The sequence below is a fragment of the Palaemon carinicauda genome, chromosome 1 (genome assembly GCF_036898095.1).
Source record: "Palaemon carinicauda isolate YSFRI2023 chromosome 1, ASM3689809v2, whole genome shotgun sequence".
Lineage (NCBI taxonomy): Eukaryota > Metazoa > Arthropoda > Malacostraca > Decapoda > Palaemonidae > Palaemon > Palaemon carinicauda.
The window spans coordinates 159133259-159146117 of NC_090725.1; positions in this window are offsets into that span (position 1 = coordinate 159133259).

A 12859-nucleotide genomic window follows, 5' to 3' on the forward strand; every position below is an offset into this window, starting at 1 on the left:
AGGTAGACTTTTCCAACGAAATCTTCAACAAGATCCCTAAAGCCTGCGCTAAACTTCGGCCCGCAGCTCCTCCTAAGCCCATTTCATGGTCTTTGGACAAAGTTCTTCATTTAGCATCAACCCTGAACAATGAGGATTGCTCGCTGAAAGACTTGACTCAGAAGGTGATATTCTTATTTGCACTAGCCTCGGGAGCCAGAGTTAGCGAAATAGTGGCCCTCTCGAGGGATGATGGCCACATCCAGTTCACAGACAATGGAGAACTGAACCTCTTTCCGGACCCGGCGTTTCTCGCCAAGAACGAGCTGCCCACTAAGAGATGGGGTCCCTGGAGAATCTGCCCTCTGAAGGAAGAAGCATTCCTCTGCCCAGTGGAATGCCTAAAGGTCTATCTTCGTAGAACTTCAGACTTTAAGGGAGGTCAGCTTTTCAGGGGAGAGACTTCTGGTTCAACGTTATCCTTGAAACAGATAAGGGCGAAAAGCACCTACTTTATTTGCAGAGCGGATCCAGACAGTACACCCGCAGGTCATGATCCGAGAAAAGTTGCCTCGTCTCTGAATTTCTTCCAAACAATGTCGTTTGAAAGCCTTCGTGCTTATACTGGATGGAAGTCCTCGAGGGTCTTCTTCAAGCACTACGCGAAGCAATTACAAGAAATTAAATTTCATGTGGTGGCGGCGGGCAGTGTAATAAGACCTGCTGCTTGATTACTGCGAAGAACAGTGCACTATTCGGGACTATAGTGAAGGGTGTATATGATAGACAGTGCACTATTCGGGACTATAGTGAAGGGTGTATATGATAGACTCGTAAGGCATGTCATGTTGAGTTTTGTGTTTAAGTGATGACACTATAGACTGTTCTCTCTACACAGGTGACATTAAGCATAATAGACTGACACAACTGCCAGGCATTCTTATATGCACAGTGTTCCTAGTAACAACAGAATGTATATATGAAATTTTTATATTTCCCTTAGAGTGGCTAATGTTTCCTTTTCAGGTGAACCCTATTTATTTCTGTTATTACTGTTTATGCTTTTATGCAGAATTATTCAGCATACATTGTAATTGAATACAACCATGATTTCTATTTTTGTAATAAACAATAGAACGAATATTTGCGTCTCTTTCGCCCCAAATATTCCAGTGTATGTATAAGTCAGAGCATCCTTGACTCTTTTGATATTTAAGTAAATATCGGAACTAAGATTCATATTGTTCCAAGCAAACAGGTAAGATCTTATTGTACTAGACTGTTCATTTTACTGTTTAAGGTTTCCTACATGTATATAAACCTGTCCGTCTCTTTATCGACAGACCAGGGAGGTACAGTAACCTGTCCAGACCAATACCAGCCTAATACAGCTATCAGCTGATTGATGTATAACGGTAACATCAAGTGTCTCTAGGTCTAAAGACCAAAAGGAAAGTTTAGCTCGAGATGAACGGCACTATTGAAAATCCACAGATACATTAATGCTCTGGTAAACTTCCATCAAGACGACATGGCCTGAGTCCAAAAAATGGATTTTGAGCGAAGCGAAAAATCTATTTTTGGGTGAGGTAGCCATGTCGTCCTGATGGACCCACCCTCTTTTTAACAAAAGGATAATGAATCCCTCCCCATAGTACTGTATCTGCAACACCTACAAAGCTACAAAGAATGACTTGGTGGCGCCTCGCGGTGGCGAATTGGCGCACTATTTGCAGAGCAGTAGGAGTGTCGAGAGCATTGTCTCTTTAACGACTCTCCTTATTCTTGCCTCTCTTTCCCCTCGAAGTGAAAGCTCTATTGGGGGCGTAGATAGCTATGAGACGTGTCAAGAATATGTCCTCTGATATTACACGATATCCCTTCGTAAAATTTTAAGGGATATTCGCTCTAGGAGTTAGAATTCTGGATACCTTTGGTAAATTCTCTGGGATATATCACTGTAGTCAAATACACCTAGGAAGCTACCTTTGAAGGAACTTCCATCAGGACGACATGGCTACCTCACCCAAAAATAGATTTTTCGCTTCGCTCAAAATCTGTTTTTTAAACTTATACAAGATTCAGTGTTGCACATATTTTCGCCTTCGAGGGACCATACAAGGGACGATGCCTGGTCCAGCCAGGCCACACCTAACCCAACGCTGGGACCCTTGTATGCTTCCTTATCTCCCTTACCTTAGGGTAACCTCCCTCTGGGTAGCCTTGCACCTCCTAGCCCCTTACCCGAAAATTTTTTGGGTAGGTTAGGCTAGGTAGTTCTTCCCTCTTCCCTCCCATAGTGTATGGGGGGATTTCGGTCAGAACCCCAGAGTACTTATCGTTCATCCCAGTCTACCCCTAAGGAACGTCTTTCCCTTGGGGTATCTACTGAGACTGAAGGTGGGGGGCCTAGCCCTTCCCCCTAGACTGCTCTTGGTTGGGACTCATCCCTTCCTCCTGTAGCCTAGCGATATGCATCCCCAGCCTTACCTAATCTAGGAGGAGATCTCCTGGTTTAGGTTAGGCCTTGGGGGTTTCCGTTTTATTATAGTTTAGGACAGTACACCAGTTCTGTTCCGACTCCGAGCTAACCTACCCTAGGGTTGGAGAGCGCTTCTCTTCTGCCTGGGTAGTATAGAAAACAGATTCCCCCACCCTTTGAGAGCTTTAGGGTTGCAATCCCTTCTGCCCCCTCAACCCTTCCCCCCCTACCCCACTCTATCCTTTGTGTCAGCTTGCCTTCACACCCTGTCCGCTGTCCTACAATTCCCCCTCAGGGAGAATTGTAGGTTAAGCTGCGCTCTCCTGCCTGGGTGGCCGCTCTGCTACACTTCCCCCTCATAGTCGAACTATGGGGTTGTAGTCCGTGGGCTGAGGGGGCTCACCTTGCACCCCCCCTTAAAATTGACAAAAGTGCATTTAGGTTGTAGCTTTTGATCCATATTTTCATTTTTTTAATGTTCCCATTGAAAAAATAGGGACGCACTACCACTACTGGGCCACTTTCTTCGATGACATCATCGAATTTTGCTGCTGCCAATTTTGGGGTAGGGGAAACCAAATTAGACATAACTCCGGACTGAATGGTCAGAGAAAGATAAATGACATATCAAAATGTTTGCTTTGGGCCTCTCTAACAGATAAAATAGACAATTTGTAATCATGTTTAATAATTAGGTCACCAGAGGTCAAAAGGTCACCAAATTTGGGGTCAAGTGAAAATTTTAGGCACCTCCATAAATGTAACCCCAGGACCAGCCAGACCAATATCTAATGACTTTTTCTGCCTTATTTCATCTCTAGAGACCTCAAGAAATAGAATGATACCCATTAAGTGTACTTATTGGCCAAATCATGGAAATGAGATGTTATGTAAAAAAGTCAATTTTCAAATTTGTCGTTTTTTAGCCTCAAAATCGTAAAAACTGATAAAGCTCCTAACTCTTCTTACGGAGGGGCTACGGAAATTATTTTGGTGTGTTTTCTCAGGTTTTGGGGTCAGAGAATCCAAAAAAAGCATTCTCAACAATGTCAACTAATTACATCATGCTGAAATTCAAGATGGCCGCCACTCTGGACGCTGTAATTTTGACTTGGCTATAACTCCTCCATGAATGCAGCAAGAGAGATAATATTCGTGTCCTCACCCAGGTTCTTGAGATTATAGCATACAATAAAGGCAGTCTCAACAAGTCTGTTAGTGAATTTGGGGAAACTCACATAAATCAACAACAGAAATGCTTTATTTGAAGGTTACGAAAATCATGAATGAAATAAATAAAACTGTACATGAATGTACAATATACTCATATGATGCAAGACCTCATTGGGAAAATTCACACTGTGTTGCTTTGGACTACAGGAAAAAGTCAACCTATGCAAGGTATAAAGTTTGATAGTCTACTTGGGTACCTTTGGGTCCACTTTTGATTAATGGAAAGGCAATTATTGGAAATATCTTGTGATACAAGGGGGGTCCTTGATTCTTCGACCCTGAAAACTACCATCTTGTTACTTGAAACTTTCTTAGTCCAAGTCAGACCCACTATCATCACTTTCATAGTCATCATCAAAATTTCCATCACTTTCATTGTTTTCATCTAGGCTTTCATCATCAGACGTCTCATCATCGTCCATCGTCTCAAGTATATCAGCCATACTTGTAGGAAGTGCAGTTCCCTTGAACCAACAGGGATCTAGATTTCCATCCTTCATTATCCAACTATGATCCACAGCTGGATAAGGGACCTGACCTCAGGTTTGGGATAATGGGCACGCTTCCATATAGCAACCTGATAGTTCACCTCCTGATATGCTCATTTAGACACTCTTGGTGGCTGAAGAGATGCAAGATCAACATTCTTCTTTGAATCCAGCGACTGCCCACTGCACTTTAACTCGAGTATTTGGTATCGAAGCTGGTCAACTTCCTTTGTCTTAGTTTTGGCAGAATACATGGTGCAGGTGAAATCCTCAAGAGCAAGGAATATTTCATTGGTTACCTCCCATGACTCCCTTAGGCAACTGAAGACTTCTTGGTACTTTGTGCATTTCTGTAAAACTCGCAGAGGTTTTAACTTGACAATTCCTTTAAAGGAACTGGTCATATCACATATGCTGAATGCATGCAGACCAAGGAAAGCAGACCAAGGAGAGGCGCACAGTAAGTTGGTGTGAATCCTTTCAATAGTTCTGTGACATCTATGAATCGCCTTCTATTCCCAGTGCCAGTATCAAAAAGGAGTTGCACACCTAAGTTTGGAGCATAATACAGGAGTATGAAAAATATGTTACTGTCTGGACTTCGAACCCGAACAGATTTGTATCTTTTACCCTTGGCATAGGTTGAATAGAGAATGACATGTAAATCATTCTCTTCCTGGGTTGAGTCAAGAGATTCAATTTGAAATGCAGTGATCTTCTCATTGTCTGCCCTGAGTTCGTACGCCTTGCCCTTACAAACTAAGATAAGCTTCTTCTCTACCTTCGGTATATTCTCCTCCGTGCACCAAACCCTCAAGAGTAATTCAATGAGCTGAGTTTTATTGTCGTCATTACTCAAGATCTCTTTCCAGTTATCTGGTCGCCTTGTGTTTTCTCCACTAACCAAACTTTTTTCTCCTGAGCTAAGATTTGATCTCTCCAGGGATTTTATTGAATTGGGCATGTAAACCGAGTGTTTAATTAAATGAGCATATCAGGAGGTGAACTATCAGGTTGCGATATGGAAACGTGCCTATTATCCAAACCTAAGGTCCCTCATCCAGCTGTGGATCATGGTTGGATAATGAAGGATGGAAATCTAGAACCCTGTTGGTTTAATGGAACTGCACTTCTACAAGTATACAAGGTACCTAGAGGTGATGCTACAGATGGTAAATATGGGGGGCGAAAGCAGCAGAGACAGCAAGCATCGTGATACCCGTTCATCACAGATCCAGAAGAGTGAGAAAGCCGCTAGGAATATCAAGCAAAGAACGCATTCATTACAAAGAGATTGAAGAAGAATGATGACTTCTTTGCTCCATTGCCCAAACAGAGGCTGAAGACTTTCGCTGTCATTGGCAAGAAAGCACTTGTGAAAACATCAAGTAACAAAACAGTGGAGTACAAACAGCAGGGGAATGTCACATTCAAGTTGTTGGTCAAGTCTCAAAACCACAAATTGGATGTCCTAGAACTTCTACGATACCCACTCATGTCTGTGCCATCATCACTTGAGACACCAGATGGGTATCTTCTGAAGACAGACAAGAGCAAGGCATTCCACCACTTAGTGAAAGACACGAATGATTCCGCTATTCCTCCTGACAAAGATACCATGAGTGTAGAAGATGGAAATACCGTGTTTCACTCAATGAAGGAAATGCCAAAAACATTCAAACAGATATATCAAAACATCTTGTCTGTCTCTACATCTGGGAAATCCAGCGTGATTTTCAGCACTGGCACTTACATGCCCAATTCAATAGAATTCCTGAAGAGATCAAATCTTGGCTCAGGAGAAAAAAGTTTGGTTAGTGTAGAAAACACAAGGCGACCAGATAACTGGAAAGAGATCTTGAGTAATGACGACAATAAAACTCAGCTCATTGAATTACTCTTGAGGGTTTGGTGCACGGAGGAGAATATACCGAAGGTAGAGAAGAAGAAGCTTATCTTAGTTTGTAAGGCAAGGTGTACGAACTCAGGGCAGACAATGAGAAGATCACTGCATTTCAAATTTAATCTCTTGACTCAACCCAGGAAGAGAATGATTTCCGTGTCATTCTCTATTCAACCTATGCCAAGGATAAAAGATACAAATCTGTTCGGGTTCGAAGTCCAGACAGTGACATATTCTTCATACTTCTGTATTATGCTCCAAACTTAGGTGTGCAACTCCTTTTTGATACTGGCAATGGGAATAGAAGGCGATTCATAGATGTCACAGAACTATTGAAAGGGTTCACACCAACTTACTGTGCCTCTTGCCTTGGTCTGCTTTCCTTGGTCTGCATGCATTCAGTAGATGCGATACGACCAGTTCCTTTAAAGGAATTGTCAAGTTAAAACCGCTGCGAGTTTTACAGAAATGCCCAAAGTACCAAGAAGTCTTCAGTTGCCCAAGGGAGTCATGGGAGGTAACCGATGAAATATTCCTTGCTCTTGAGGATTTCACCTGCACCATGTATTCTGCCAAAACTAAGACAAAGGAAGTTGACCAGCTTCGATACCAAATACTCGAGTTAAAGTGCAGTGGGCAGTCGCTGGATTCAAAGAAGAATGTTGATCTTGCATCTCTTCAGCCACCAAGAGTGTCTAAATGAGCATATCAGGATGTGAACTATCAGGTTGCTATATGGAAGCGTGCCCATTATCCCAAACCTGAGGTCAAGTCCCTCATCCAGCTGTGGATCATGGTTGGATAATGAAGGATGGAAATCTAGATCCCTGTTGGTTCAAGGGAACTGCACTTCCTACAAGTATGGCTGATATACTTGAGACGATGGACGATGATGAGACGTCTGATGATGAAAACAATGAAAATGATGGAAATTTTGATGATGACTATGAAAGTGATGATAGTGGGTCTGACTTGGACTAAGAAAGTTTCAAGTAACAAGATGGTAGATTTCAGGGTCGAAGGACCAAGGACCCCCCTTGTATCACAAGATATTTCCAATAATTGCCTTTCCATTAATCAAAAGTGGACCCAAAGGTACCCAAGTAGACTATCAAACTTTATACCTTGCATAGGTTGACTTTTTCCTGTAGTCCAAAGCAACACAGTGTGAATTTTCCCAATGAGGTCTTGCATCCTATGAGTATATTGTACATTCATGTACAGTTTTATTTATTTCATTCATGATTTTCGTAACCTTCAAATAAAGCATTTCTGTTGTTGATTTATGTAACTTTCCCCAAATTCACTAACAGACTTGTTGAGACTGCCTTTATTATATGCTGTAATCTCAAGAACCTGGGTGAGGACACGAATATTATCTCTCTTGCTGCATTCATGGAGGAGTTATAGTCAAGTCAAAATTACGGCGTCCAGAGTGGCGGCCATCTTGAATTTCAGCATGATGTAATTAGTTGACATTGTTGAGAATGCTTTTTTTGGATTCTCTGACCCCAAAACCTGAGAAAACACGCCAAAATAATTTCCGCAGCCCCTCTGTAAGAAGAGTTAGGAGCTTTATCAGTTTTTATGATTTTGAGGCTAAAAAACGACAAATTTGAAAATTGACTTTTTTACATAACATATCATTTCCATGATTTGGCCAATAAGTACACTTAATGGGTATCATTCTATTTCTTGAGGTCTCTAGAGATGAAATAAGGCAGAAAAAGTCATTAGATATTGGTCTGGCTGGTCCTGGGGTTACATTTATGGAGGTGCCTAAAATTTTCACTTGACCCCAAATTTGGTGACCTTTTGACCTCTGGTGACCTAATTATTAAACATGATTACAAATTGTCTATTTTATCTGTTAGAGAGGCCCAAAGCAAACATTTTGATATATCATTTATCTTTCTCTGACCATTCAGTCCGGAGTTATGTCTAATTTGGTTTCCCCTACCCCAAAATTGGCAGCAGCAAAATTCGATGATGTCATCGAAGAAAGTGGCCCAGTAGTGGTAGTGCGTCCCTATTTTTTCAATGGGAACATTAAAAAAATGAAAATATGGATCAAAAGCTACAACCTAAATGCACTTTTGTCAATTTTAAGGGGGGGTGCAAGGTGAGCCCCCTCAGCCCACGGACTATTGTGTTAGCAGCCGCCCTGCCGGCAGAAGATCACCCTCCCACCCCTGTTTAGAGTGTTCTCTGATCTTCCCTTGGATTACCATAGGCACCCAGCCGTCTGCCGGCTCCCTGCCGTTGGATGATAGGTTGTTCCCCCCATTATCATGAGTACACTCCTTCCGGAGAAAAGCCGGTTGGGTATCGAACATTACCCTTCCTCTTTCCCTCCTTATCTTTCTCTCTTCTATCATGGTGCCGGTCCACTGCCGCCTCCGCCTGCCGGCGAACGCCGCCGGCACGCCAGGTGACTCCCTAATGCATAGGACGTTCCTATCTCAGGATTACCTAAGGCAACAACCTGCCGGCTGCCGGGGGCCGCCGCCCCTTGCCGCCGCTAGCCGCCAGCACCCCAGGTGACCTTCCTACTTCATAGGACTTCCTGTCTGAGGACCAACTATGGCGTCAGCCTGCCGGCTGCCGGGGGCTGCCGCCCCTTGCCGCCGCTGCCAGTGACCGCCGCCGGAGGCCGCCGCCGCTGCTGTCGGCTTCTCAGACACCTTCCATCTTATGTACCCAGCTAAGTTCACCATCGATGACAGCCTGCCGGCTGCCGGAGGCCTCCGCCCTGCCGGCGACCTGCCGCCGTGCCGGCGACCTGCCGCCGTGCCGGCGACCTGCCGCCGTGCCGGCGGTCGCCCCTATAAGTGTTTCCTACCTCTCTGCTGCTCAGTGTGTAGCCTTGATGGATTCACCCCGCCGGACTATTCCTCCGGCTTGCCGCCGGCTTGCCGGCAACGCTCCGCGGCTTCCAGGGACAAGCACCCCTTCCCCCCAGCTGCCGGCCCCGTGCCGGCAGTCGACCTATACATCCATATAGCCAGACTGATCTTCTTTGCTGTTTCATACCCTGAAGACAGTGTCTGAGCTGTATGATTGTACAATACTGTACAATGTTTTCAGCATACTCTGTGCTTCTCAGTGCAGTCTCATTCCGGGACCTTCCCAAATATTGAGGGGTTTATCCTATTTTCCCCTCTTTTACCTAGGTTCTGAACGATTTCAGACCTTCTCTACTCTCTAGACAATTCCTTTATAAGGAAGCCTAGTCTGGCTTCCCCATAGGGATACCATCCCCTCTCCTATAACCTCAGGTTCTAAGGAATTGCCGGCAGAAAAGGTCGCGGTACCTGGCTGGACGGGATTCACAAGTATGTGTCTTCCTACTTCTTTTCTAGCTCACCTATCCGGAGCTCACATAACACAAATTCTAAGTTTAAGAATTAGATTAAGGAATCTTAATTTAAGAGTAATGTAAGTCATGACTCTATTTTCCATGCACTCATGTTCTCTTTCTTTTACAGGAGGAGTACCTGAAGTGCGAGAGCCCCTTCTGCTCGGTTCGCCGCCCAGACTTTTACGGACATGGTGCGTGTCGGACCCACGTCCCCTGTACTGCAAAGAAGGGCAACCTCAAGTACTGGGATCCAGTGTCCTGCCCAGCAGGGACAATGCTCGAGAGAAACTGCGCAGGTGGGTGCGCGGTTTCCAGAAAAACGCTGCTGGGCCGTATCTCCCATCCTTTTCCCGAAAGCATCGGCAGATTCTGTGATCCCCCAGGATCAGATCCCATTAGTTTCAACTGACCGTAGAACCAGACATCGAGACTACGCTTAACAAGTGTAGTCTAGACGAGGTGGAGAAGATGTCGGACGTGTCCGACAACACCGAGAGGACCCTCATGGGCGAGGATCCGGAGGAAGAAGAGGATCAGGTGGAATACCCTGATTCGGAGGGCGAGTTCTCCCCTCCACATCCGGCAGCTCCCGTAATGGTCGAGGAGCCAGTCCCCTCTACCTCCGCCGCACCGCAGCCCCTGCTACCTGCCACCGAAGATGCTATCCGGGTATTGGTGGCCCTAATGGACGAGAAGCTTAACAAGCATTCCGCCCAGATTACAAGCCGTTTGATGGAATGGAAGCAACCGAAGAAGATCTCGGTTAAGGACCTTCCTTCCTGCTCGGAGTCTAGCCCCTTGAGGTACGCCGAGCATATGCCAATCACAACTGGCAAAATATTCATCAATGACAAGCTAGGGTCTATCCTCCTGGAAGAAGTGGAATTCTTCCCTAATTTCGAGGCTTACCCGGACTGTTACGTCCGACTTAGGTACGAACCGGCCTCTAAGGAGGAGACTGAGCCCAAAGAGGTGATCGTTTTCGATCACTCAAAGGCCCAAGCTTTACTGGCAGAATGCCTGAAGAGCCGCGGTTTTACTAACCCGAAAATGCCAGCTCTGAGCAAGAAGCACCCATCCTTTCTTGCTCCCCCTTCCGCATCCTTCCCCTTCGTGGAAAAAGCCTTCCATGCGGTCATGAAGGCGGTGGAGGGAGGAAAACCCTGTCCTACCCTGGAGGAGTATAGGCCTCTCTCCCTCGCCCTTCCCCCCGACGACAAGTTCTGGAAAGATATCCAGTTCACCTTCACGGTTGGGAAGCTGGACCCTGACGTAGCTGGACGTCAGTTCAACGAGGACCTCCCGAAACTGAATGACCACCTTCCTCGTCAGGAGCAAGAGACCAAGGAGAGACTGGCTGCCTCCCTGTCTCACCAGATTCAGCTCGAGGTCATGGCCGGGGACGTTAGAGTCCCAGACCTCTATATGGTTCTTACCAAAACCCACCTAGTGACTGTGATGAAGGACCTGTACAGCTTCATCAGGGCCAGAAGAACCTGCAGAGAGTTCGTGTTTGCCAACGCGGCAGTGAAACACGAACCCCGGAAACTCATCTCCTCCAACATCTGGGGTAGGCATCTCTTTCCCTCTGCTCTGGTGAAAGAGATCGTCAACAAAGCCGCCTCTGAGAATCGGAACCTTCTCAACAAATGGGGCATGTCACGAAAGAGGAAATCCTCTCAGGACGAAGGCCCTCAGCCTAAGAGGAAATCCTCCAAACCAAGACCCCAGCAGCATCAACAAAAACGCCAATTTCTGGCTCCCGCTACTCCCCAAGTGGTCACTCAACCGCAACAGACCTTTCAGTTGGTCCCCCAACCGGTGGTGTCACAATCACTGGTCTTTACCCCTGCCTACGAGCGTCAGTCAACTACCTTTCGTCCCAGAGGTAGAGGCTCAGGCAGAGACTCCTCGCGCCACACCTCCAGGGTCACAGGAGGAAGGGGAGCTAGCGGCCGAGGTGGCAAGACCTCGGGAAACCAGAAGCAATGAAGTGCTTCCGGTGGGAGGAAGACTCCGCCACTTTCAGGATCGCTGGACCTTCGATCCTTGGGCACACAGCATCATCAAGAAGGGACTGGGTTGGAGCTGGACACAACCACTCCCAACCTTCCACCAATTCTTCCAACCATCAACCCCCCTCTTGGAAGAATATGTCCTGAAACTCTTGAACAAGAAGGTGATCAAGAGGGTCAAGTCCACCAGGTTCCAGGAAAGACTGTTTTGTGTTCTCAAGAAGGACTCACACAAACTCAGAGTCATTCTCGACTTGTCACCCCTCAACAAGTTCATTGCGAACAACAAATTCAAGATGCTGACTCTTCAACAAATAAGAGCCCTACTGCCTCACAAGGCCTTCACGGTCTCAATAGACCTGGCGGATGCCTACTGGCACATCCCAATGAACCACCACGCTTCCTCCTACCTAGGATTCCGGCTCCATCGAAGAGCTACGCCTTCAGAGCCATGCCCTTCGGGCTCAACGTGGCTCCGAGAATCTTCACCAAGCTAGCAGACACGATCGTCCACCAGCTACGCCTTCAGGGCATCCAAGTGATGGCCTACCTCGACAACTGGCTGGTCTGGTCGACTTCGCCAGAAAAGTGTTTGAAAGCTTGCAGCAAAGTAACCCAGTTCCTGGAACATCTGGGTTCAAAATAAACTCCAAGAAGTCTCGCCTCGCTCCAGCTCAGAAGTTCCAATGGTTAGGAATCCATTGGGATCTTCAGTCACACCGCCTTTCCATTCCACTAAAGAAAAGGAAAGAAATAGCAGGGTCTGTCAGAAGACTTCTCAAATCCAAACGGATCTCAAGATGACAGCAAGAGCAAGTTCTCGGCTCACTACAGTTCGCCTCAGTGACAAACCCAGTGCTACGAGCACACCTAAAGGATGCATCAGGAGTCTGGAGACGAAACGCATCCGTCGCTCGAAGAGACCTCAAGAGACCCCTACCAAACAGGCTTCGCTCCCTGCTAAGCCATTGGTCAGAAGCAAGGACCTTGAAAAGATCCATCCCTCTCCAACCTCCACCTCCATCGCTCAACATCCACACGGACGCTTCTCTGGAGGGTTGGGGGGGGCCACTCCCATCAACGACAAGTTCAAGGAACATGGTCTCCCCTATTCAAGACGTTTCACATCAACATCTTGGAGGCCATGGCGGTTCTTCTCACCTTGAAGAAATTATCCCCGCGTCCTTCGATACACATCCATCTAACTCTGGACAGCTCGGTAGTAGTCAGATGTCTCAATCGTCAGGGCTCGAGATCATCCCACCTAAATCAGGTGCTATTACCCATCTTCCGCCTAGCGGACAGGAAGAAGTGGCACCTGTCTGCAGTTCACCTACAAGGATTCCGCAACGTGACGGCGGACGCTCTATCGAGGACAAACCCCATAGAGTCGGAATG